The sequence below is a fragment of the Schistocerca cancellata genome, chromosome 1 (assembly GCF_023864275.1).
Source record: "Schistocerca cancellata isolate TAMUIC-IGC-003103 chromosome 1, iqSchCanc2.1, whole genome shotgun sequence".
NCBI classification, from domain to species: Eukaryota; Metazoa; Arthropoda; class Insecta; order Orthoptera; family Acrididae; genus Schistocerca; species Schistocerca cancellata.
The window spans coordinates 276169229-276192969 of record NC_064626.1 but is presented as its reverse complement, the minus strand read 5'-3'; the positions used below and the strand labels follow the sequence as shown (position 1 = coordinate 276192969).

The 23741-nt window shown below is 45.6% G+C and overlaps 1 pseudogene; it reads left to right on the top strand.

Annotated features, from left to right (window-relative positions):
- Positions 1-265: 265 nt before the first annotated feature.
- On the top strand, positions 266-382 carry LOC126098398 (5S ribosomal RNA; annotated as a pseudogene).
- Positions 383-23741: the final 23359 nt, after the last annotated feature.

Here is a 23741-nt window from a genome sequence, read left to right as displayed (position 1 = left end):
TTGTATAGGGAACTTCACACCATTTTCTGAGCACGGGGACTTTCAGTTTTACATCTCAGAGATATGCACACAGCAACCACAAGCACTCCACCATACAGTACGACAGGAACAATCATTCAGAGCAAATAAAGTATAGCAAAAATTGGCTGTAAAATGCACACGTTACGAGCTATAAGCGCTTCTTCATATTCGATACAGTGGAACAAATCTCTTCTACTGGAAACTCTTTACTTTCCATATTTCGAGAGGTGGTAGTATGGACCAAGGCAACGGCCTTGCCGCAGTGGATACACCGGTTCCCATGAGATCACCGAAGTTAAGCGCTGTTGGGCGTGGCCGGCACTTGGATGGGTGACCATCCAGCCGCCATGCGCTGTTGCTATTTTTCGGGGTGCACTCAGCCTCGTGATGCCAATTGAGGAGCTACTCGACCGAATAGTAGCGGCTCCAGACAAAGAAAACCATCATAACGACCGGGAGAGCGGTGTGCTGACCACATGCCCCTCCTATCCGCATCCTCAACTGAGGATGACACGGCGATCGGATGGTCCCGATGGGCCACTTATGATTCAAAAAATGGTTCAAATGGTTCTGAGCACTATGGGACTCAACTGCTGAGGTCATTAGTCCCCTAGAACTTAGAACTAGTTAAACCTAACTAACGTAAGGACATCACAAACATCCATGCCCGAGGCAGGATTCGAACCTGCGACCGTAGAGGCCTTGCGGTTCCAGACTGCAGCGCCTTTAACCGCACGGCCACTTCGGCCGGCGGCCACTTATGGCCTGAAGACGGAGTGCTATATATAGTATGGACCAAAATAAGGAAACAGTCCAGTAAACATGGGCTCAAAAATGCACGCCATATGAGCTAGCAGCACTTGTTGACTCTCGCTACTGTGAAACACATCTGCTAAACAAGTGCTAAGAGCTCTTCAGGTATACATTCCAGAACCCTTGTTAACGAGATAGTTCTTTATTGCTTTGGTCCATATTACATCCTCCCAAAAAGGGGAGATTCATTTCATTTATTGCAAACTGAAAGACCTACCGCCTATTTTAAAAAGCATGTCGTACATTCTACAATTTTGCATGTTACAATACATTGTTCCATATTTCTAACATTTTTTCTTCAGAAATAAAACAAGAGTAACAACAGTGAGTTGGTACTGGAATAAAATGAACATCAATTGAGGAAAAGAAAACAGAAGCAATTTAAAAATTTAGGAAAAAGCTAATAGATGATAGGAAAGAAATTTAATGAAAGAAAGTGTCTCCTTACCTGGCTGTTCCATGTGGGAGGGCATCGGAACAACTTTGAGCCAGTCCCAAACGCTGCAGCAATTTGCTTAGATCTAAGTACAAATGATATTAATGTGTTATTTCCTCTATAGATGTCGTCCGAAACGCTCCTGACATTCTTAAAAAGATGCTTTTCTGTCCGCGTCGTACAATGGTTGTGTGAAGTGAGGCACAGGCGATGGGCCCATGTGCTGGCTGCAAAGCTCAGAATGGACTCAAACAAGGTGATGTAGGTTCGTATCATCTGTAGTGGTAGTCTAAACAGTGCAGTATTGAGCCTGGCTAGTTTATGCACCAGTTTCGTCGCTTTCTCAGTCGCTAGTTTTGCGTGGTCTTTGAATGAATCTTTTCCGTCAAGGTATACTCCGAGGTATCTTGTCGTAAGTAGAAAGCAAAGTGAGCCGTGGCTGGCTCATGCTATGTGCTGGATTAAACCTTCGTTGCGATTCTGTGTTTAGTTTCCCGCGGTTATCGCGCTAATGCTGTTGTCCTCTGCTTCCGAAGGTAGGAGCAGCGGTGTGTATCAATATTCGCACCTTGGACTATCTTTAAACTGGCGCTTATAGTTTCCTGCTGGGCGGTGTGCTACCAGTCGGTCGGTTGGCGTGGTGCAGCGAGGAATTCTCAGTGGGACATAGTTTGGCCGGGGCCGCTGGCAGTCTCTACGCGGTGTCGGAGTGTGAGGGCTGTTCCCATTGCTACGAGGTCCGTGGCTCACTGACCCTGGACACGAAAGTTGAGTTTTGATTTAATCTACCAGCAAGTCAAGACTGTTCGCGTTGTGTCGTTTGGAGTTCGTTGTCGGCTGTTGGGATATTCCCTCGAGCGACAACGTGGTTGGAAAATTCTAGCCACCCTTCAAAAAAAAAAAAAAAAGGTTCAAATGGCTCTGAGCACTATGGGACTTAACATATATGGTCCCCTAGAACTTAGAACTACTTAAACCTAACTAACCTAAGGACATCACACAACACTCAGTCATCACGAGGCAGAGAAAATCCCTGACCCCGCCGGGAATCGAACCCGGGAACCCCCCCCCCCCTCCGGTGGAGTTTCACTGTATTTGGTTATTTGAAATGAAGTGCACCAGCGGAATCTTCTGCCTTGTGGCCGTTAACGTTCCGGTTACCTGCCCTGGCCTTTGACGTAAATTTCAGGCAGTGTAGTTTCCTCATCGTGTTGTTGCTGTCCAGCACGGTGTTTAATTTGACAGCTCCATGTATGATTGGTTGTGGGCGCCAATATCTTCTACGTTGTTCCGTTAAACTCCCTGTTGTGCCCTGTTCGGGTGAAGTGGAAGTTATCTTTTAAGTGTGTCCGTTGACTGTCAGTCGGTTGGGTTGTCGTCGGATCGTGAATGGTAGGCCGCACTGCCTGTCTCACCTAAGCGAGCATTAGTGTTTGAATTCCAGGTCGACCCTCGAACATCTGAGCGCCCTTAGGTGTACTGCCCTATTTTTATTTGTTCTTGTTGTTTGTACTTGTATGGCCGATTTTTTAAAATTAAAGTTGTTTTGCCCTTAAGACGTAAGATTCTTTAGGCCTTCAGCCTAATTTAAAGAACTGTTTCCTACCTTTGCCATTTTAAAGGTTTTAATGTTGTTGAATTTTAAGTGTTAGGCCTTCAGCTGATTTGAATGTAACTTGTTTGCTCTTGAAGTGTCTGATTCTTTGGGCCTTCAGCCTAACTGAAGAACTGTTTTAAGATAAGGCTTTGCCTTTTAAATTTCTGTTTTGGTTGAGTTTTGCCTGATTAAGAACTGTTTTACGTAAGGCCTTTTTTTTAAATTAATGTTGTTAAGCCTTAAGTGTTGGGCTTTCAGCCGATTTTTATTTCAAATTGTTTGCTCTGAAAATCTCAGACTCTTTTTGCCTTCAGCCTAAATAAAGAACTCTTGTAAGATAAGGGTTGCCTTTTAAATTCCTGAGTATGCTTACGTTTTAAGTTATTGGCCTTCAGCCGGTTTTAAATTAAAATGGCTTTCAGCCAGTAATTAAGTGCCAAAGAGTAAAACTGCATGCTTAAAAAAATTTGGGGGGGGGCTCTTGTAATGTTTGATCAAATAATAAAATTGTATGTTCGAGTGTAACTGACAGCCCCTTATTTTGGCCCCTTTCCACAATTTAAAGTACCTGTCGTGTCCTGTGGGTCTCACGAAGAAATTGCAGTACAAGAGCTCTGTTTTACAGTATTTAAGATGAAGGTGTGCTCATAGCTCTTAAGATACTAGTTTTAGAGTATCTAGAGTCTGTCATAGCAGCATAGTATTGACCATTTCTCCGGGGACACCCTATTTATGGAAATTAACTGACGCTTCTGCAGGAAGTGTGAGTGTACGAGGAGAAACCAGGGGGAGGTATTTCTTACATTCCCAAGTATCCGCAGATAGTCAGCAGTAGGGATTTGATAGATGGTTACCATTCGTTTAGTATGACTTCTCTCACCAGTCTTGACAAGTCGCCGTCGAGGGTGCTGCCTGAGACCATTTATCCAGGGAATAAGAGACTGGCGTAGTTCATTACTGACAGTTTTATAAGTAATCACCAAGGGGTCTGCCAATGGGCTGACACCGCGCACCGAAGGGGCACTCGGATACCAGCGGCTGCGCGGAGGTACCTCGCGCCAGTGGTGGCGCCGCCGTCGACAGTGGAGAGGTGTCGGCTGACCCCGGAGGGCCCGCGGCGCTGTCCAAACAACGGGCGGAGAGCGGCAAATGGCAGCGCGTTCCCAGCCGCCCCGAGCACGCAGGCCGCCCGCCCGCGCGGCTAATGGCTCTTATCGACTGCCGGTAATTGCATATAATGCGAGTTATCGCCACCATCTGCCAACATAAATCGGCGACGCGGTAACGAGGTGGCCGGCTCATCTGCGAGCCGCTCATCCACGCGTCGCCCCCCCCCCCCTCCTCCCCGTGCCGTTTCGTGCGTGGACCACGCGTGTGCTCGCAGGCCAGAGGTCACCAGATGGTATCTCGGCGCGGCGCGCCGCTGCCCTAGCCGCGCACCCAGGCCGCGGTACAGATCGCCGGCCGATAGCGCCCTTTTAATTGGTGTCTTCCAGCCGACACGCGTCCCGCCGAGAGTTACCGCGCCGTCGCCGCTCTGCATGCTTTATGCCGCGGCCCGCGCGCCGTAATTCAGAAGCGCTGTCACGGCGCAAATAACGCTTTCAAAAGGCTCAAAGTTAGTGAGTTCTGTCCGCACTATAAGCAAGGAGTTTTAAAAGGATTCTTTCTGACACTGAAGGGTGAAAAATAGGGAAGGCACGTATGTTGTTATTATCTGTAGAGTATTTAAGTGGAGAATTTGTACTTAGGATGATTACCACGCTCGCAGTTACTGGCGTATGTCACGTACCTGCGCAAACGGAAAATAAAAGAAGCATAAAGTCATTTTATTAGCTTAAGTGAAATAGACTCTACATGGATGGCAATTTTAGGACAGATACAGGGCATATCGTATTTGACAGCACTGGACGAAAGTACACGACAATACACTACCTGTGAAAAAAAAGAAAACCACACAGAAGACACGGGTGGATATCAATATGAGTAAATGTCTTTTTCCAAAACTGTTTCACAGAGGAAGACTGCACTGTAGTTCCTTCTCTAGGTTGTCGCACAGATGACAAAGCCGGCCGCGGTGGTCTCGCGGTTCTACGCGCCCAGTCCGGAACCGTGCGACTGCTACGGTCGCAGGTTCGAATCCTGCCTCGGGCATGGATGTGTGTGATGTCCTTAGGTTAGTTAGGTTTAAGTAGTTCTAAGTTCTAGCGGACTGATGACCTAAGATATTAAGTCCCATAGTTCTCAGAACCATTTGAAACATTTGAACAGATGACAAAATGGTATATATCGAAATAGATGACAGAGGGATAGAAAAACTCATAAGAGGAAAGGCCTCTGGATCTGATGGGATACCAGCTCGATTTTACACAGCGTACGAGAAGGAACTTGCCCCCTTCTCGCAGCAGTGTACCGTAGGTCTCTAGAAGACCGTAGTGTTCCAAAAGATTGGAAAAGGGCAGAGGTCATCCCCGTTTTCTAGAAGGGACTTCGAACAGATGTGCAGGACAATAGACCTATATCTCTAACGTCGATCAGTTGTAGAATTTTGGAACACGTATTGTGTTCGAGTATAATGACTTTTCTGGAGACTAGAAATCTACTCTGTAGGAATCAGCATGGGTTTCGAAAAAGACGATCGTGTGAAACCCAGCTCGCGCTATTCGTCCACGAGACTCAGAGGGTCATAGACACGGGTTCCCAGGTAGATGCCGTGTTTCTTGACTTCCGCAAGGCGTTCGATACAGTTTCCCACAGTCGTTTAATGAACAAAGTAAGAGCATATGGACTATCAGACCAACTGTGTGATTGGATTGAAGAGTTCCTAGATGACAGAACGCAGCATGTCATTCTCAAAGGAGAGAAGTCTTCCGAAGTAAGAGTGATTTCAGGTGTGCCGCATGGGAGTGTCGTAGGACCGTTGCTGTTCACAATATACATAAATGACCTTGTGGATAACATCGGAAGTTCACTAAGGCTTTTTGCGGATGATGCTGTAGTATATCGAGAGGTTGTAACAATGGAAAATTGTACTGCAATGCAGGAGGATCTGCAACGAATTCACTCATGGTGCAGGGAATGGCAATTGAATCTCAATGTAGACAAGTGTAATGTGCTGCGAATACAAAGAAAGAAATATCCTTAATTATTAAGCTACAATATAGCAGGTCAGCAACTGGAAGCAGTTAATTCCATAAATTATCTGGGAGTAGGCATTAGGAGTGATTTAAAATGGAATGATCATATATAGTTGATCGTCGGTAAAGCAGATGCCAGACAGATTAATTGGAAGAATCCTAAGGAAACGCAATCTGAGAACAAAGGAAGTAGGTTACAGTACACTTGTTCGCCCACTGCTTGAATACTGCTCACCAGTGTGGGATCCATACCAGATAGGTTTGATAGAGGAGATGGAGAAGATCCAATGGAGAGAAGCGCTCTTGGTTACAGGATCATTTAGTAAATGCGAAAGCGTTACGGAGATGATAGATAAACTCCAGTGGAAGACTTTGCAGGAGAGACGATCATTAGCTCGGTACGGGCTTTTGTTGAAGTTTCGAGAACATACCTTCATGGAGGAGTCAAGCAGTATATTGCTTCCTCCTACGTATATCTCGCAAAGGATAAAATGAGGATAAAATCAGAGACATTAGAGCCCACACAGAGGCATACCGACAATCTTTCTTTCCACGAACAACACGAGACTGGAACAGAAGGGAGAACAGATAGAGGTACTGAAAGTACCCTCCGCCACACACCGTCAGGTGGCTTGTGGAGAATGGATGTAGATGTAGAACTTCGTACTCTTACACACGCACATATCATTGGTATGTAACTGATTATATTAGGTTGGTACACAAGGTTCGTAGCGTTTTTCCATAAGTTAAAAAAAAACAGCAGATACACATAACAGGGACTCTGGTCATCAATAATACATTCTTCTTCACTATTTACAACAGTCAGCCAACGCTGGGGTAACGTTTCGATTCCACGATAGCAGAAACCACGTGGTTTCGAGGCGAAGAAACTGTCGAGCCATGTTCAGAGCTCATTTTCATCCGAGAAGGAAGTTATTCGAACATTGTTCGATAGAGAGCGCACAAGATGAAAATCTGAGAACGCAAATCAGGTCAATAAGGAGCGAGCGGAATGACTTCGCAACCCAACTCCTGTATAGCGTTTTTGGTCAATCCAACAGAATGCGAGAGTGTGTTATGGTGGAGTAGCATCACTTCACGCAGTCTTCGTGGTCGTCGCTCGTGGAGTGCGTCTGTAAGACGTCTCAGTTGTTGACAGTAAATGTCAGCAGTTACACCTCGGGGAAGCAATTCGTAGCGCAGCACACCGTCGCTGTTCCACTAGATGCATAAATGTTCAAGTGTGTGTGAATTCCTAAGGGACCAAACTGCTTAGGTTGTAAGATGGCAAGAACTATGCCCCTTACATGAAGTCATTAAAGATCACCTAACTCACGTTGAGCGAACACTAGGGCTGAACAAAAATGACTAACAAGGCACAATTCATCTTGTAGAGGGTATAGTATGGACGTATCGAAATAACGAATGTCGGGTGACGGTTTTAAAGTAATTCACACTACATGAAAACTTTGTGGAAACGCGTCGATTTACTGGAGGCTAGTTTATCCCAGGGAAGAATTCGAGTGACTGTGGCCAGCTGGGGAGCGGTGAAGGGAAGCGACAATAGGCGGCTTAGAGCGGCTCAAGCTCTGAGAAAGCGGTAACAGGGCGCGGCCTCCAGCTGCCTTAAGATGAGTGACAGTGAGTGGGTGGTTAACCCCATGCTTGTGTACCAGTAAGCTGACGGAGAACTCGTACACCTGTTGATAAATGTCCGTCGTCCCGTTTTCAGTGAAACATGCGAGAAAGCCATGCAAAGCAATGGTGGAGCGGTCAACAGAGGTCAAAATATGCGTGTTCGTGACTATAGCAACTTCACGCTGAATTCACGGTCCGCAGAGCCTGAAGGAAATCAGGTGAAGAGTGACAGAATGAAATACGTCGGCCTCCGATGGGAACGTAGGACTAAGGAATCTGAAGTACTCTCCTGGGAGTTAGAATTCCGGAAAAATTGGTGTTTTGTGCAGACACTAACCTTGATGGATGGCCTGGGAGGAGCTAAATAGCAGAAGTTGAGAGGAAGGGAAATTTTGTGGGAATTTGTTCACTTCCCAGAGCAAGCACTGGTCGGCGATGGGAAGCGACGCATAATTAACGCGACTTGCATTCCAATTGGCGTAAGTGTTTTTGCTGGAGGGGAAACCGAGGCGAAGAGCGGACTGGGAAAAGTCTCCGTAGAGGTCTGCCGTTCCCAGCTTGCCTAGAGTGCGGACGTGGCGTTCTTTACTCAGCTTGCCTGAGAGAGAGTGAGCATCTCTGCAGTTTAGGACTTAGCAAACGGAACGGTTGAGCTTGGAGATAGAAAGTTTTCGTTCAGGTACGTACTGAGCAAGATAGCTAGAAGTGAATAGACGAGCGCAGCCTTGCAGCACCACGAGGTCGGCCGACATCCGCATAACGACGCCTCCCCGCCACGCTGAATTCGGTGATATTGCGCCCGCTCCGGCCGCTGATTAATTTGTTGGATCACGTGGGCAAAGTTTCCACGAGGGTTTCATGGGCCGTGTATTGTAGAATTCTTCTCGCACTTCGCATTACACCTGGGTCAGTCGATAGAAATTACTTTTGATTTAGCGCCCTTTACTCCACGCAAACGCAATTTCTTACCACTGCCTGTTAGGAGAGTTATGTAATGTGATGATTGAAGGTCGTCAGTTAAAATAAATCTGTGCCAATCGACTGCATCTGTTTTCAATCAAGTAGTTGAAATCCCAAGTCACTTTCTTAATTAATTTTATGTTCAACATTTTCATCTGGTGTTCAATAGCTGAATATAACATCAATGTGCACCCCTTTTTAATTAAAAGGGATCAATTCTGAATCAATTAATATCAACACTGCCACCGCAGTTCAATCAGGAGTCACAGGGCCTTATTACTTTCTTTGCGTTATCCGACAGTGCGGCAGTTTTGCACTCGCTGTTGATCTGTTAGTCAATTACCTGGGGTGAACACACACCAAAACCAGATAAGTGACGGGTGGGGTGTTACAAGGTCATCGGTCCCTAGACTTACACACTGCTTAAATTGACTTATGCTAAGAACAACACACACACCCATACCCGAGGGAGGAGTCGAACTTCCGGCGAGAGGGGCTGTGCAGTCCGTGACATGCTGCCTCTAACCGCGCGGCCACTCCTCGCGCTAGATGCATAACACCATCCTTTGTGGATGCGCGCAGGTCTTTGTACGGGTAGTTACTGCTTTGTGCTCAGCCATTCTTTTCTTTTCTTTATGTTAGCATAGAGACACCATTTCTCGTCACTAGTAACGATACAGGAAGGGGATGGTGTTGTTCACGAGCCATTTTATAGAGGGCAAACAGAGATACACATACGGTCACGCAATGATTTTTGTAATTTTGGATTAGAACATGCGGTACTCATACACCCGATTTTTGCAAACATTGCACGATGGTGCAAAGACCACAGTTCATCACATCTGCCAGTTCTCGAGTACACTGACGTGGATCATTGTGGATTAATGCGCTTAAACGAACTTCAACAAACCCCGAAGGTCTTTCTGAACCTGGAGCATGACTCATGTCAGAACGATCCTCCTTAAAACAAGAAACCTTTTTTTTTTTTTTTTTTTTTTTTTTTTTTTTTTTTTTTTCCAGCGACATTATCCCCAATTATCCCCATACACGTCGCAAATGTTTGTGACTACTTCCGCTGCTGCCACTCCATTACTGAACTCAGACAGAAGAATATGCTGCAAATGTTGCCATTTCTCCACTTAGCACTCCATTTTCTAACGTCCACAGCTACACTCACTATTTCCAAATGACAACATGGTAACTCAAATACACTCCTGGAAATTGAAATAAGAACACCGTGAATTCATTGTCCCAGGAAGGGGAAACTTTATTGACACATTCCTGGGGTCAGATACATCACATGATCACACTGACAGAACCACAGGCACATAGACACAGGCAACAGAGCATGCACAATGTCGGCACTAGTACAGTGTATATCCACCTTTCGCAGCAATGCAGGCTGCTATTCTCCCATGGAGACGATCGTAGAGATGCTGGATGTAGTCCTGTGGAACGGCTTGCCATGCCATTTCCACATGGCGCCTCAGTTGGACCAGCGTTCGTGCTGGACGTGCAGACCGCGTGAGACGACGCTTCATCCAGTCCCAAACATACCCAATGGGGGACAGATCCGGAGATCTTGCTGGCCAGGGTAGTTGACTTACACCTTCTAGAGCACGTTGGGTGGCACGGGATACATGCGGACGTGCATTGTCCTGTTGGAACAGCAAGTTCCCTTGCCGGTCTAGGAATGGTAGAACGATGGGTTCGATGACGGTTTGGATGTACCGTGCACTATTCAGTGTCCCCTCGACGATCACCAGTGGTGTACGGCCAGTGTAGGAGATCGCTCCCCACACCATGATGCCGGGTGTTGGCCCTGTGTGCCTCGGTCGTATGCAGTCCTGATTGTGGCGCTCACCTGCACGGCGCCAAACACGCATACGACCATCATTGGCACCAAGGCAGAAGCGACTCTCATCGCTGAAGACGACACGTCTCCATTCGTCCCTCCATTCACGCCTGTCGCGACACTACTGGAGGCGGGCTGCACGATGTTGGGGCGTGAGCGGAAGACGGCCTAACGGTGTGCGGGACCGTAGCCCAGCTTCATGGAGACGGTTGCGAATGGTCCTCGCCGATACCCCAGGAGCAACAGTGTCCCTAATTTGCTGGGAAGTGGCGGTGCGGTCCCCTACGGCACTGCGTAGGATCCTACGGTCTTGGCGTGCATGCGTGCGTCGCTGCGGTCCGGTCCCAGGTCGACGGGCACGTGCACCTTCCGCCGACCACTGGCGACAACATCGATGTACTGTGGAGACCTCACGCCCCACGTGTTGAGCAATTCGGCGGTACGTCCACCCGGCCACCCGCATGCCCACTATACGCCCTCGCTCAAAGTCCGTCAACTGCACGTACGGTTCACGTCCACGCTGTCGCGGCATGCTACCAGTGTTAAAGACTGCGATGTAGCTCCGTATGCCACGGCAAACTGGCTGACACTGACGGCGGCGGTGCACAAATGCTGCGCAGCTAGCGCCATTCGACGGCCAACACCGCGGTTCCTGGTGTGTCCGCTGTGCCGTGCGTGTGATCATTGCTTGTACAGCCCTCTCGCTGTGTCCGGAGCAAGTATGGTGGGTCTGACACACCGGTGTCAATGTGTTCTTTTTTCCATTTCCAGGAGTGTATACAGGTGGACTGGACATTTATTTGCGGATAGTTTCAGTATTAGTGGAAACTTCATTTTAAGAGAGCGAAGCAGTCGCGTGTGACACCTGTGGAATAATCGACTTACGGCTCAGTTGTAGAGCAGAGAGTAGTCGAGTGTTGGACATGGAGTAAGCTGGTAGGACCTTTAGTGTAGTTCATATTGGACGAGGATTTTTCTGAAAATAATTGTTCGGAATTATCAGTCTGATGGAAGGAGTTACAGATGCAGCATTGATGGAACAGAGAGAGTGGATTCGCATTATGGATATGTTTTTAAGGTATTAATTTTTGCTGGTACGTACTGATAATGTTAGCGATTCTTGCAACAGAACAGTCCACTTCCCCAACTCAGTTTAGATCGTTTCAGTTTAATTCGTTACAATTCGCATAATCGTAAAAGCATTGCCTTGCAAGACTTTTGTAAAGAAAGTAACGTTTTTGGTTTTCTGTGACTTTTTTGTTCTCGTGAAACAAAAACTTAAATTACACCTTTGTCATTATAATGAACGAATTAGTATTTTCATTTTAAGTAAGAAATTTTTTTAGTAGGTGAAAGTCATCCCAGTCTTTGTCCTAATAGTTCAGTTTTACTTTAGCATACTTTAGCATGCTGACTATGCTGTAATTTAACAGGAGAGATTCTACTCATATTTTGTTCTTTCGTTTCTCATCCCACGTTTCCATTGTGCAAGTTCTAAACATCTCTGTAATTCAGATTTTCAATGGGCCAGTGAAAAGCGTATTTCATAACGTCACTACGTAATTTCAGTGCTTCAATTCGTTTGGGCAGTGTACAGTTTGATTGCGATAGTGGTTTCTGAGCAATAGTTTTGATTTACTTTCCTGCACAGTGAACGCTAGTTATTTTTGCTTTTATATAAATGTGTGCACTAAGACACGCTGTTCACAATAGTAATTTCAATCCAACCACCTTATAACAGAGGACAGTACATTCAGATTTGAGTAAAAAGCAGGCAAACATTTTAAAGATCATGAACGAGCGAACAGTCGAGCCAGAGCGAATAACTTTCAATATGAGCGGCATGAGCGACGTCAGATGATCACTGGGAAGGACACAGCATTATCGACACCTGACCGAGTCTGAATGGAATATCATTTTTGGTTCCTGTTTATCGGTTGGTCGAATCGTCAATATCCAGATTTGTGGAGCAGTCGGCCTTGACAATGGCCCGACGATGTTGCACTGTATGGGGACGTGAGGACAGGCACGTCCGCCGTCAACGTTGCAGTCGATGTCTTCACCACAATAGAGGATCGCTACTGTGCACCAGGCACATCTTAACCCCCCTCACACCTGCGCCTACCATCCGAGAACAAATAACGGATTATCTGCAACATTCCGTCTCATCCCGCACCACTGGTTGGAGACTAGCAGAAGTCGCACTAGGGAATTAACGTCCCATGCGTAGGCTGCCGTCCTCACCGCAAACGGCTGCGTTTGTGGTATTGCCCTGGCTGGCAAGGATGGATTGGTGATCAGTGGCCAACCACTCGTTTATTGATGAATCGCGTCTCTGCAATGCACCGGATAGCCTTCGTCAGCGAGTACGGTGGCAACATTCTTCTAATGCTCTGCGCCGAGGGGGGGGGGGGGGGTTACTGTATAGTTATTCAGTTATTCCTCGTGTCATGTGGACACGTCAGGTATAACTTCAAGTCACGGGTGGTGACTGAAGGAATATAAAGGCACAACGGTACGCTACGGAGGTCTTGTGTCCTCTAGTGGCCCCTCTCATTTATCAGTTTCGTGGTGCTATTTCTGAAGAGAACAATGCTCGTCACACATGGCACGTCTCTCTATGAACTGTTTGTACACTCCTGGAAATGGAAAAAAGAACACATTGACACCGGTGTGTCAGACCCACCATACTTGCTCCGGACACTGCGAGAGGGCTGTACAAGCAATGATCACACGCACGACACAGCCGATACACCAGGAACCGTGGTGTTGGCCGTCGAATGGCGCTAGCTGCGCAGCATTTGTGCACCGCCGCCGTCAGTGTCAGCCAGTTTGCCGTGGCATACGGAGCTCCATCGCAGTCTTTAACACTGGTAGCATGCCGCGACAGCGTGGACGTGAACCGTATGTGCAGTTGACGGACTTTGAGCGAGGGCGTATAGTGGGCATGCGGGAGGCCGGGTGGACGTACCGCCGAATTGCTCAACACGTGGGGCGTGATTTCTCCACAGTACATCGATGTTGTCGCCAGTGGTCGGCGGAAGGTGCACGTGCCCGTCGACCTGGGACCGGACCGCAGCGACGCACGGATGCACGCCAAGACCGTAGGATCCTACGCAGTGCCGTAGGGGACCGCACCGCCACTTCCCAGCAAATTAGGGACACTGTTCCTCCTGGGGTATCGGCGAGGACCATTCGCAACCGTCTCCATGAAGCTGGGCTACGGTCCCGCACACCGTTAGGCCGTCTTCCGCTCACGCCCCAACATCGTGCAGCCCGCCTCCAGTGGTGTCGCGACAGGCGTGAATGGAGGGACGAATGGAGACGTGTCGTCTTCAGCGATGAGAGTCGCTTCTGCCTTGGTGCCAATGATGGTCGTATGCGTGTCTGGCGCCGTGCAGGTGAGCGCCACAATCAGGACTGCATACGACCGAGGCACACAGGGCCAACACCCGGCATCATGGTGTGGGGAGCGATCTCCTACACTGGCCGTACACCACTGGTGATCGTCGAGGGGACACTGAATAGTGCACGGTACATCCAAACCGTCATCGAACCCATCGTTCTACCATTCCTAGACCGGCAAGGGAACTTGCTGTTCCAACAGGACAATGCACGTCCACATGTATCCCGTGCCACCCAACGTGCTCTAGAAGGTGTAAGTCAACTACCCTGGCCAGCAAGATCTCCGGATCTGTCCCCCATTGAGCATGTTTGGGACTGGATGAAGCGTCGTCTCAAGCGGTCTGCACGTCCAGCACGAACGCTGGTCCAACAGAGGCGCCAGGTGGAAATGGCATGGCAAGCCGTTCCACAGGACTACATCCAGCATCTCTACGATCGTCTCCATGGGAGAATAGCAGCCTGCATTGCTGCGAAAGGTGGATATACACTGTACTAGTGCCGACATTGTGCATGCTCTGTTGCCTGTGTCTATGTGCCTGTGGTTCTGTCAGTGCGATCATGTGATGTATCTGACCCCAGGAATGTGTCAATAAAGTTTCCCCTTCCTGGGACAATGAATTCACGGTGTTCTTATTTCAATTTCCAGGAGTGTATGATGGTGAGGTAATCTCGTGGGCAGCAACATCCCCAGATATCTCCTCGACAGAACATATGTGGGACCTACCCGCATGTCAACTGCGTCGCAGAGCAGTTTATCAAGGACCAGTTACAAAAGTTGTGGACCAGCCTGCCAGTGGAGAGGGTACAACGGGTTGATGACCCCTTCCCAACCGAATCAGTCCACCCACACAGACCTTATCAAACTATTTTGCAGTGAAGACTTACTGCGTAGTGGGGCGATCACTCTGATGTAGAAATAATACAAAAGCCAAGATCGCTTAAGAACTGTTTACTGGATGAATGAGGAGTGATGGGTACTCGATACCAAAAAAAAAACACCCATTCTGGCTGGCCATACACAAATATATCTGTAGAATATAGAATCTATTTTCTTGGTATCGTAGTAATATGGTTTTTCATACCTCCCCATTGGATGCGTTAAATGGACGGAGCAAGTGCCATCCCGATGGGAGCGCACGTGGAGTGGCTGTGCATCTTGGTACGCATGTCTGTTTTTTCCCCTCTTCCCGTGCCCCCTCGGTTTGTTTCTGACCTGGCATTCCTTAATTTTGTGTGCCTATGCAGGTTTTTCATAGTCGGTCCTTTATACGTTCATAATGAGCGTGTAGATGGTGAGAGCCTTTCATAGCAAGTTAGAACTTTTTTAGCGCTTACAATACCTAAGACCGTAGTGGCCAGACAGGTGAAGCCCAGCATACAGGTTATACTGTGGGACTGTGTGTGCACTGCTTGGACAGCGCTATCTAGTGGCCGGTTGCGAACCACTAGAATGGCAGCGGGGATACCTGCGCGGAATAGGGCAGTGTGATGGCGACCGTTGTCAGTCGAGCAGCGGTCATGTACCAAATAGTTTTATGACTTCGGTTTTATGTATCTTATGGAAAAGAATGACCATGAGAGCAGTTGTTTTTCATTTTTTTGTGACAATGATTTTATATCAAATAGTCTGCCTCATGTATCGTTATATCCAAATGGTTTATAAATGTTAATCTACATTCAGGTATGTGGTACTGTACTAATAGTAATGTATAAAGTGTAACTCATGTAAACCCTCCCTCAAACCTGTCATGTTATATCTTCACAGATCCGATGATGGCACCTTTAGTGTGTTGAAACTCGTTATCCAGTAAACATTGTTTAAGCGAACTTGGCTTTTGAATTAATTCTCTCTGTCAAACTAACAAATGTACTCATAGGTGCCCATTTCTTTGTCCATTTATCTTGAGTTTGTAATCACTGAAGTAACATCACATACCCTCTGAACGCTTGAAGCTTCCTCCTCACCTTCTGGATGCTCCACTTTCTTTGTCAAATAGTTCAAAAGCAAAATTTTTCCTGTGCACCTGGGTCCGCCCACTACCCGTTTCCAAGATACTGCGATGTCTGGTTGCGAGTCACCACTGAAATAGTGTCCTGTATCTACAGCTGCATCTGTATCTACATAGATACTCCGCAAGTCACTGTAGTGTGTGCAGCGGTGAGTATCCTGTACCCTGTACCACTACTAGTCATTTGCTTTCCGTCCCACACGAAAATAGAGCGAGGGAGAAACGACTGTCTACATGCCTCGGTATTTCTCTTATCTTATCTACGTGGTCATTATGCGTAATCTATGTTGGCGGCAGTAGAATCGTTCTGCAGTCAGTTTCAAATGCCGGTTCTCGAAATTTTCTCAATAGTGTTTCTCGCAAATAACGTGGCCTTCCCTCCAGGTATTCCCATTTGAGTTCCTGAAGCATCTCCGTAACACTTACGTGTTCTTCGAAACTACCAGTAACTAATCTAGCAGACCGCCTCTGAATTGCTTCGATTTCTTCCTTCAATCTGACCTATTACGGATCCCAAACACTAGAGCACTACTCAAGAATAGGTCGCACCAACGTCCTATATGCGGTCTCCTTTACAAGTGAACCACTCTTTCCTAAAATTCTCTCAATAAATAGAAATCGGCCATTCGCCTTCCCTACCACAGTTCTCACATGCTCGTTCCACGTCGTATCGCTTTGCAATGTTATGCGCAGATATTTAAACGACATGACTGTCGTCAAGTAGACACAAAAGAACTTGAAATGAAAACCTCTCTATGAAGTTCCCATTTCATTGGCTTCAAATATGCCCAAGGCCCATTTTGTGAAATGAGGTACAAGCAAGCATGATGAGGCACTGGCATTTTACTGCTGATTTAAGACATGTAATAATACGTCACTATAGTCCAAGATGGTTTCAGCAGGGTCAGTACTTTGTCCTCCATAATCGTGAGACTTCTACACCATGTATTTTTCTTTTGGGTTATGTCAAAACTGAAGTGTGCAGCACGCCCGTCGATTTAAGTGAGATCAGCCCTCACGCTATTTCCTTGATACTAGGCTGTATCGACTTACACATGTTGTTGTGGTGATCTCTTTTTGATACATATTTTTTGTGATAGCCAAGATCGCTTAATTTTAAGACCTTTATTCAAATTACTAGTTTCGATAGAATCGTGCTGTCGTCTTCAGACCAGCATTACGCTTTGCGTATTTTTGCCCATACATGTTTCGTCGATATTTTGAGAACAGAGTGTAAATACTCGAACAGTCCACGGGTATACTGCCGGTTCATAGTGTCCAAGGGGCACAATATTTCGGCGATCAGACATATCGCCATCGTCAGCGCACCTGACGATGGCGACATGTCTGATCGCCGAAATATTGTGCCCCTTGGATACTATGAACCAGCAGTATACCCGTGGACTGTTCGAGCAACAAATACGCCGGGAGAAACTGAAGAATCACAGAGTTTAAATACATTTAAAAAACTCCACATGATTTGTCATTTATAAAACAGAGTTTTTGTGAGGTCAGTTCTATGCTGTTTAGAGACATAGTGTACTGAGTATCGTTAGGACAACTTTGAGGAGTTTCAAATCATCTAAAGGAAAGCTGAACGACTTGTCCATCTCATGTACTATACACGCAAATTAGCAAACACTTTATGAGCTCTTATCGATCCAACTCCAATCTTTTGTGAGCTTGCTTATGTAGTTCGTTTTATTCTATTTTCGTTGTCTTTTTTTGTAGGTAGTGACTCACTAATAAGAGTACGACATAAAATGTAAGATTATCTGCTTAAAATAACCTACAATACTGAATTACGGAAAGATAGTTCCCTAAGTACGTTGTTGAGATAAAAAGTTAGAATCCTTTGGGAGTAATGATATTCTTCGAGGAAACGAGGTCGTTTTTGTACGGGCGTGTGGCTTCATAGAAAAGTCATGGATCTTCTAAGAGTTAATTACAAGGACAAGTTTTCTTAATGTGAAAAATGGATTCATGTGCACTTAGAATCCTCAGCTCTTTTCAACAGATATTTACAGTGAGATCGACTGTTGTTTGTATATGGTCTCTTGCTACAGTTTGAAATTTTTGTGTCCGTATTTTGTACACTCCATCCCCAAAAAAAGAATGATACAGTAGTTAAGCAGTAAGAGCTCATAGGAAAAGTAGCATTTCTTGTTACACACTAGTGAGAGAACACTAAGGTCATTACACGCTGATTACATTCTCTTTACTAGTGTCTTTCTGTGCTGATTTTACTTCAACCGACAGTCAGTATTCAATCCTAAATAGTTTTTGTAGCATCAACCTTCGGAATTATCGTACATCTTTAATGAAGCAGTTATTTACCCTCTTCCGTTAGGTAATTGATACTGTTTGTTGTCTTTCTGTTCAGCATGACTTTATTGCAATCTGAGCAGCCGTAAACATCCTCGAAATCGCATTTGCTTCCTCTAGCAGGAGTTCTGGTGTTTCATATGAAATTATATTTTTTTCTGTCATCCGCAAAAGGAATTTTTCGGCGAGCCTATTTTGTATAGAGGTAGTAGCTTACAAAACACATGTTCAATCGATTGTTAAATATCGTACGTCACTGTGGAATCTTTATGAGATAAGATTCATATAGGAGATGCAAAAGATTAAAAGAACAGCAGTGAACTTCATTGGATGTCCATTAAGTCAGCATGAAAACGCCGCAAAACTCCTCCGGTTTCAGTGTAAAACGCTACGAGAGAAGCGTTTTGCGAAACAGAGATGCTTATCGTGAAATTTCGAAAGCGCAGGATCTAAGAAGAATCAGACAACATATTACTTCCTCCAACAGATGCTTCAAGAAATGTGCACGGCGGTAAAATTAAAAAAAAAAAAGGTATTGAATCTTATCGGGAGTAATTCTTCCCTAGAACCACTGGACCTGGTATCAGGAAAATTCCTTACAAATCATGCAAAATGTCACTTTGGGGTTGGTGTTGGCTTGTTTTGGGGGGGGGGGGGGGGCGGGGAGACCAGACAGCAAGGTCATCGGTATGTCACACACATTGCTGGAGACATAATGTGACAGGACAACATTAGACACCTCGTAAAATCCAGATTATCAGCACCTTTCGCCTCCTTCCCTCTGCATTTTTGTCACTAAATAATCTGGAAAAACAAAGACGAAAAGAAAATAAAGGAAAAAAACTAAACTCTAGGTGTGCGTGAACATTATACCCCAAATTACACAAAATGGTTCAAATGGTTCTGAGCACTATGGGACTCAACATCTGAGGTCATCAGTCCCCTAGAACTTAGAACTACTTAAACCTAACTAACCTAACGACATCACACACATCCAAGCCCGAGGCAGGATTCGAACCTGCGACCGTAGCGGTTGCGCGGTTCCAGACTGAAGCGCCTAGAACCGCTCGGCCACACCGGCCAGCCCCCAATTACACCCTTCTACCGAGATTCATTTCTGAACCACACGTGATCAAAACCCTTTGGTTTCATATCAGCGCACACTCCGCTGCAAAGTGAAAATTTCACTCTGGCAGCCTGTTGTTGTCTTGGTGCGCGGTTCCTATTTGAGCCACGAACAAGGGGTAAAAAGAGAACGAGCGGTCACCTGTATAACCTTTCGAACATCTGTCTTACTGTAGTTATGTTACAATATATTAAGCAAGGTTTGAAGGACGACTCGTGACTGGCGCCCAGGCCTGTTGTGCGATCCGATTAATTCCACTTGCAAAATATTTTAACTGGGCTGAAATTAAGGCTCAGCAAATGCCACCCTTTGTATGTGCACTGTTCGGATTTTACGTGCAAAAAATGCATAAAACATGTTTACACAGGTTTTTGAAGTGTGCCTTCTATACTTTAAACTTGTACGGAACTTGATAAAGACAAAATGAAAATTTTTAATTAATAATTTTTGTTAGTTGTCGAGATACGGTAGTTTAAATTCGAGGTAAATTTAGCACGTAAAATTCGCTGATGCGTGAATTGAATGCGCGGAAACAGTTTAAAGTGAAACAAATAAATAAAACGAGCATTATTATGACAAAGTTATCAACTCGCTCTCAAAAATTAGCTCCATGCCGATTTTACGTGCAAAATCCATTTTTTGTGAGTTTTTTTACGCTAGCGACTTCTATGTTTCAAACTTGATCCGATCGGTTCAAATTATATAAGAAGATAGACAACACATCTAATTAATGGTCATTCTGTTGTTTAGTGAAAGTTTTACCGGTTGCCACGATATAAGCAATGTGGTTCGAAAGACAATAAAAAACCTACATCGGATCAGTCGTCACCCCAGTCAACAAAATCCTACATCGATTGCCAAGCTATGGTGTTCTAATGTCAAAATTATGGTAGAGTAAAAACTAGGAACCGGAATGAGATTCATTGGAAGAATCCTAAGGAAATGCAATCCGAAAACAAAGGAAGTAGGTTACAGTACGCTTGTTCGCCCACTGCGTGAATACTGCTCAGCAATGTGGGATCCGTACCAGATAGGGTTGATAGAAGAGATAGAGAAGATCCAACGGAGAGCAGCGCGCTTCGTTACAGGATCATTTAAAATCGCGAAAGCGTTACGGAGATGATAGATAAACTCCAGTGGAAGACTCTGCAGGAGAGACGCTCAGTAGCTCGGTACGGGCTTTTATTGAAGTTTCGAGAACATACCTTCACCGAAGAGTCAAGCAGTATATTGCTCCCTCCTACGTATATCTCGCGAAGAGACCATGAGGATAAGATCAGAGAGATTAGAGCCCACACAGAGGCATACCGACAATCCTTCTTTCCACGAACAATACGAGACTGGAATAGAAGGGAGAACCGATAGAGGTACTGAAGGTACCCTCCGCCACACACCGTCAGGTGGCTTGCGGAGTATGGATGTAGATGTAGATGTAGATGAAAAATTCTATCATAGCACAAAAAAGACAAATAAATCCTGTGTGGAGTTAGGGTGTAAAAGAAGGGAACTAGCTTTTCTACTAATCTGGCAGCTTCAAAGACATTTAAATCAAAACATCTCGACATGTTCGCGGTTTCTTACGAATTAACTAACTTCGCACCAGCGCCGTGATTTCTCTTAGCTCCAAGGTGTTGGCACGCTTGCACCTTGCTATTTATAGGCTAAAGTCCCTGGTCCTGTGCCAAAAATCCAGAAGAGTCGCAAGCCACAGTAAAGAATATATAGCATATGTCTGAAGATGATACATGTAATATCTAAGAAAGATTTTCTGGGTGAGTATAATTACTGCGGGTGGATTTGTTCCTGGGCCGAGGGGGTGACGCTAAAGCAGTTTTTTGATTTCTGGTTTGAGACGGTTGATTTTTTTTTCTCCCCCGAAATCCATCCCCTTTACAGGTACGGCGAAGATTGTAAGAACAAATAGACACACATTTCCGTGCTTCTAGAGAGTGGGATGCAGCTCCAATAGGAAGTATCTAAGAATGGGTGTGCACCTAAATAACAAATATCCCAGAGAGGGGATGGATCGATCATAAACTTTAATAACACGATGTGCCATATTGCACGGCATAACAAATGCCTTATTGGATGACATGTGGCATATTATACGATGTGACATCACGTATCATGTTAAATTATTTGAGACGATGCATTATATTACATGACGCGAGTACTAATACTAGCAAATAAAATGAGAAAATGTCAAAATGTTTAAAGTGTCTCTGAAGCTGCCAGATAGTTCGAAAAGCTAGTCGCCTTCTTTTACATCCTCAACTCTGCCCAGGACATATTCGCCCTTTTTTGTGCTGTGACGGGAGCATGTTTCATTCTGGTTTATTTATGTTCATGATGAACCAAATGTCCACCAATTACCAATCCCCCGCAGGTCATCCTGCATTTTACTACATCTAAAGAATGTCTTATTCTTCATGATCCTTACTGGCGTGTCAAATGTTTAGCCCACTGAGCCATCGTTCTACTAGCCAGTACCGTTTTGGCAATAAGTGACATTTACAGTTCATCTACGTACTAATCGACCGTATTTTTCTGTACAATACGAGGTCCAGTTAGTGTTAACATTCTGCCTGTTCTGAACGTAGTTACTTTCCGATAAATGTGTAAGTGCCATCCCTGTATCAGTAAGTAATATATGTCTGACTTATTTATTTCGATTCTGTAGCAGGTCGTGCAACTACTCAAAGTCTGCCGTCGTCTTGTGATCGCGCCGTGACCGAGGATTACTTTCTTAACTGACCTTCGGCGCACTCTATGCGGCTAAATCGCGTTTCCCACTGTGCTCATCTTCTGGTTATTACGACAGGCCTTGTCACATATTCCTTTGTATTTTAATGTGACGTGCTCATACTCTTGTGAGTACTCATTGAGTCGGCACGCATTTGTAATGTAAATGGAGGCGCAGTTGTTCGTTTTACAACGAGTTTACCGTTAAGTAAATCTCCATAGGGGCACGGGAGACGCACGTAAGTAAAGTTCTCACTCCCCAGGACAACCAACTTACCTCCTTCAGTATGACCAGGATAACAGCCACATTCATTCATAGTTAAACTTCATCTTACTCAACATAATTCAAAGAGTTACAACAATTAAAAAATTACAGCATATGTTGAAATTGTTTTCCTGCGCCTCTACACATTTTCGCAATCGAAAGGAAGTATTGTAACTTTACAGTACCTTGAACACGAAGAGCTTGACAATGTGCTTGTAACTGGGGACAGGTTGGTTGGTTGGCTAGCCGACGCAGCTTGTGTAGCCAGTAGTTGTTGTACCGTCGTCAGTAGGGTAACAATTTGTTGATTCTGAAACTGAAAAACTTGTGTTCGATCCATCGCATTGACCGTCTGCGGCTGAGGTGCGGAGGCAGGGGTGGAGGGGGCAGGGAATTTATGGCTTACACAAATACGTTACAGCAAACAAACAAGCAAAGCCTCTGAAATGAGAAATTTGATTAGTCCTGTGGCTCCCCTCCTGGAATACATGCAGGAACACAACAACAAATTAGCAAAGAGAAAATTGATCACCTCTGCAAGCTAAAACACAAGAGTAGCAACCAAAATCTTCGGCCAAGTTGATTACCTTCGATCGCCACTGAATTATCCTCGTCGCTATTGTTGAATCCTCATCGCCACTGTAGAGTCTTGTACTGTAGGAAGCAAGGGAGAGGATGTTGTTACGGATGGCTGATACCTTCTTTCTACAACACAAAGGCACACGTGGAAATTTTACTGGAAATTTTACTTAGCTTGAATAGAGTCCATGTTCGTGATACACGCTCATCAGTGATAGTCCTCTTGCAGACAGTATCGTTAATCTTGCTGTTGTTCGCCCCAGGTAGCTGAGTGGTCAGCGCGACAGACTGTCAATCCTAAGGGCCCGGGTTCGATTCCCGACTGGGTCGGAGATTTTCTCCGCTCAGGGACTGGGTGTTGTGTTGTCATCATCATTTCATCCCCATCGACGCGCCAGTCGCCGAAATGGCGTCACATCGATTATTATTATTATCTTGCTATTACTAACTTTAGCCTCGCTGCTAGTCTCGATCTGGTCGCTATGAACTGTCGTAGCCTGAGTAAGTCAGTGAGTCAGTGACTGAGACACTCCAGTCAGAGGCGGCGTCCTAAATACAGGCTGTCGAGAGGGCATTGACGGCGTGTTGCTAGTCGGTGTGTCTTCGGCCTCCCTCGTGACAGGCGCGTTTGATCCAGCACTTACTATCGACCAGCGCACTCTATCTTTGCCGACCGGTGTGCAGCGATAGGACAACTTAACTCCAGTGATCTTTCATTTTCTTTTGGGTGGGTCCCAGAGCCTCAAAAATTTAAAGAAGGATATTAGTCCACCAAGTTGCATTAAAAAAAAAATAGCGGTTGTAATTAAACTTCCCCTGCTTGAGAGGACACC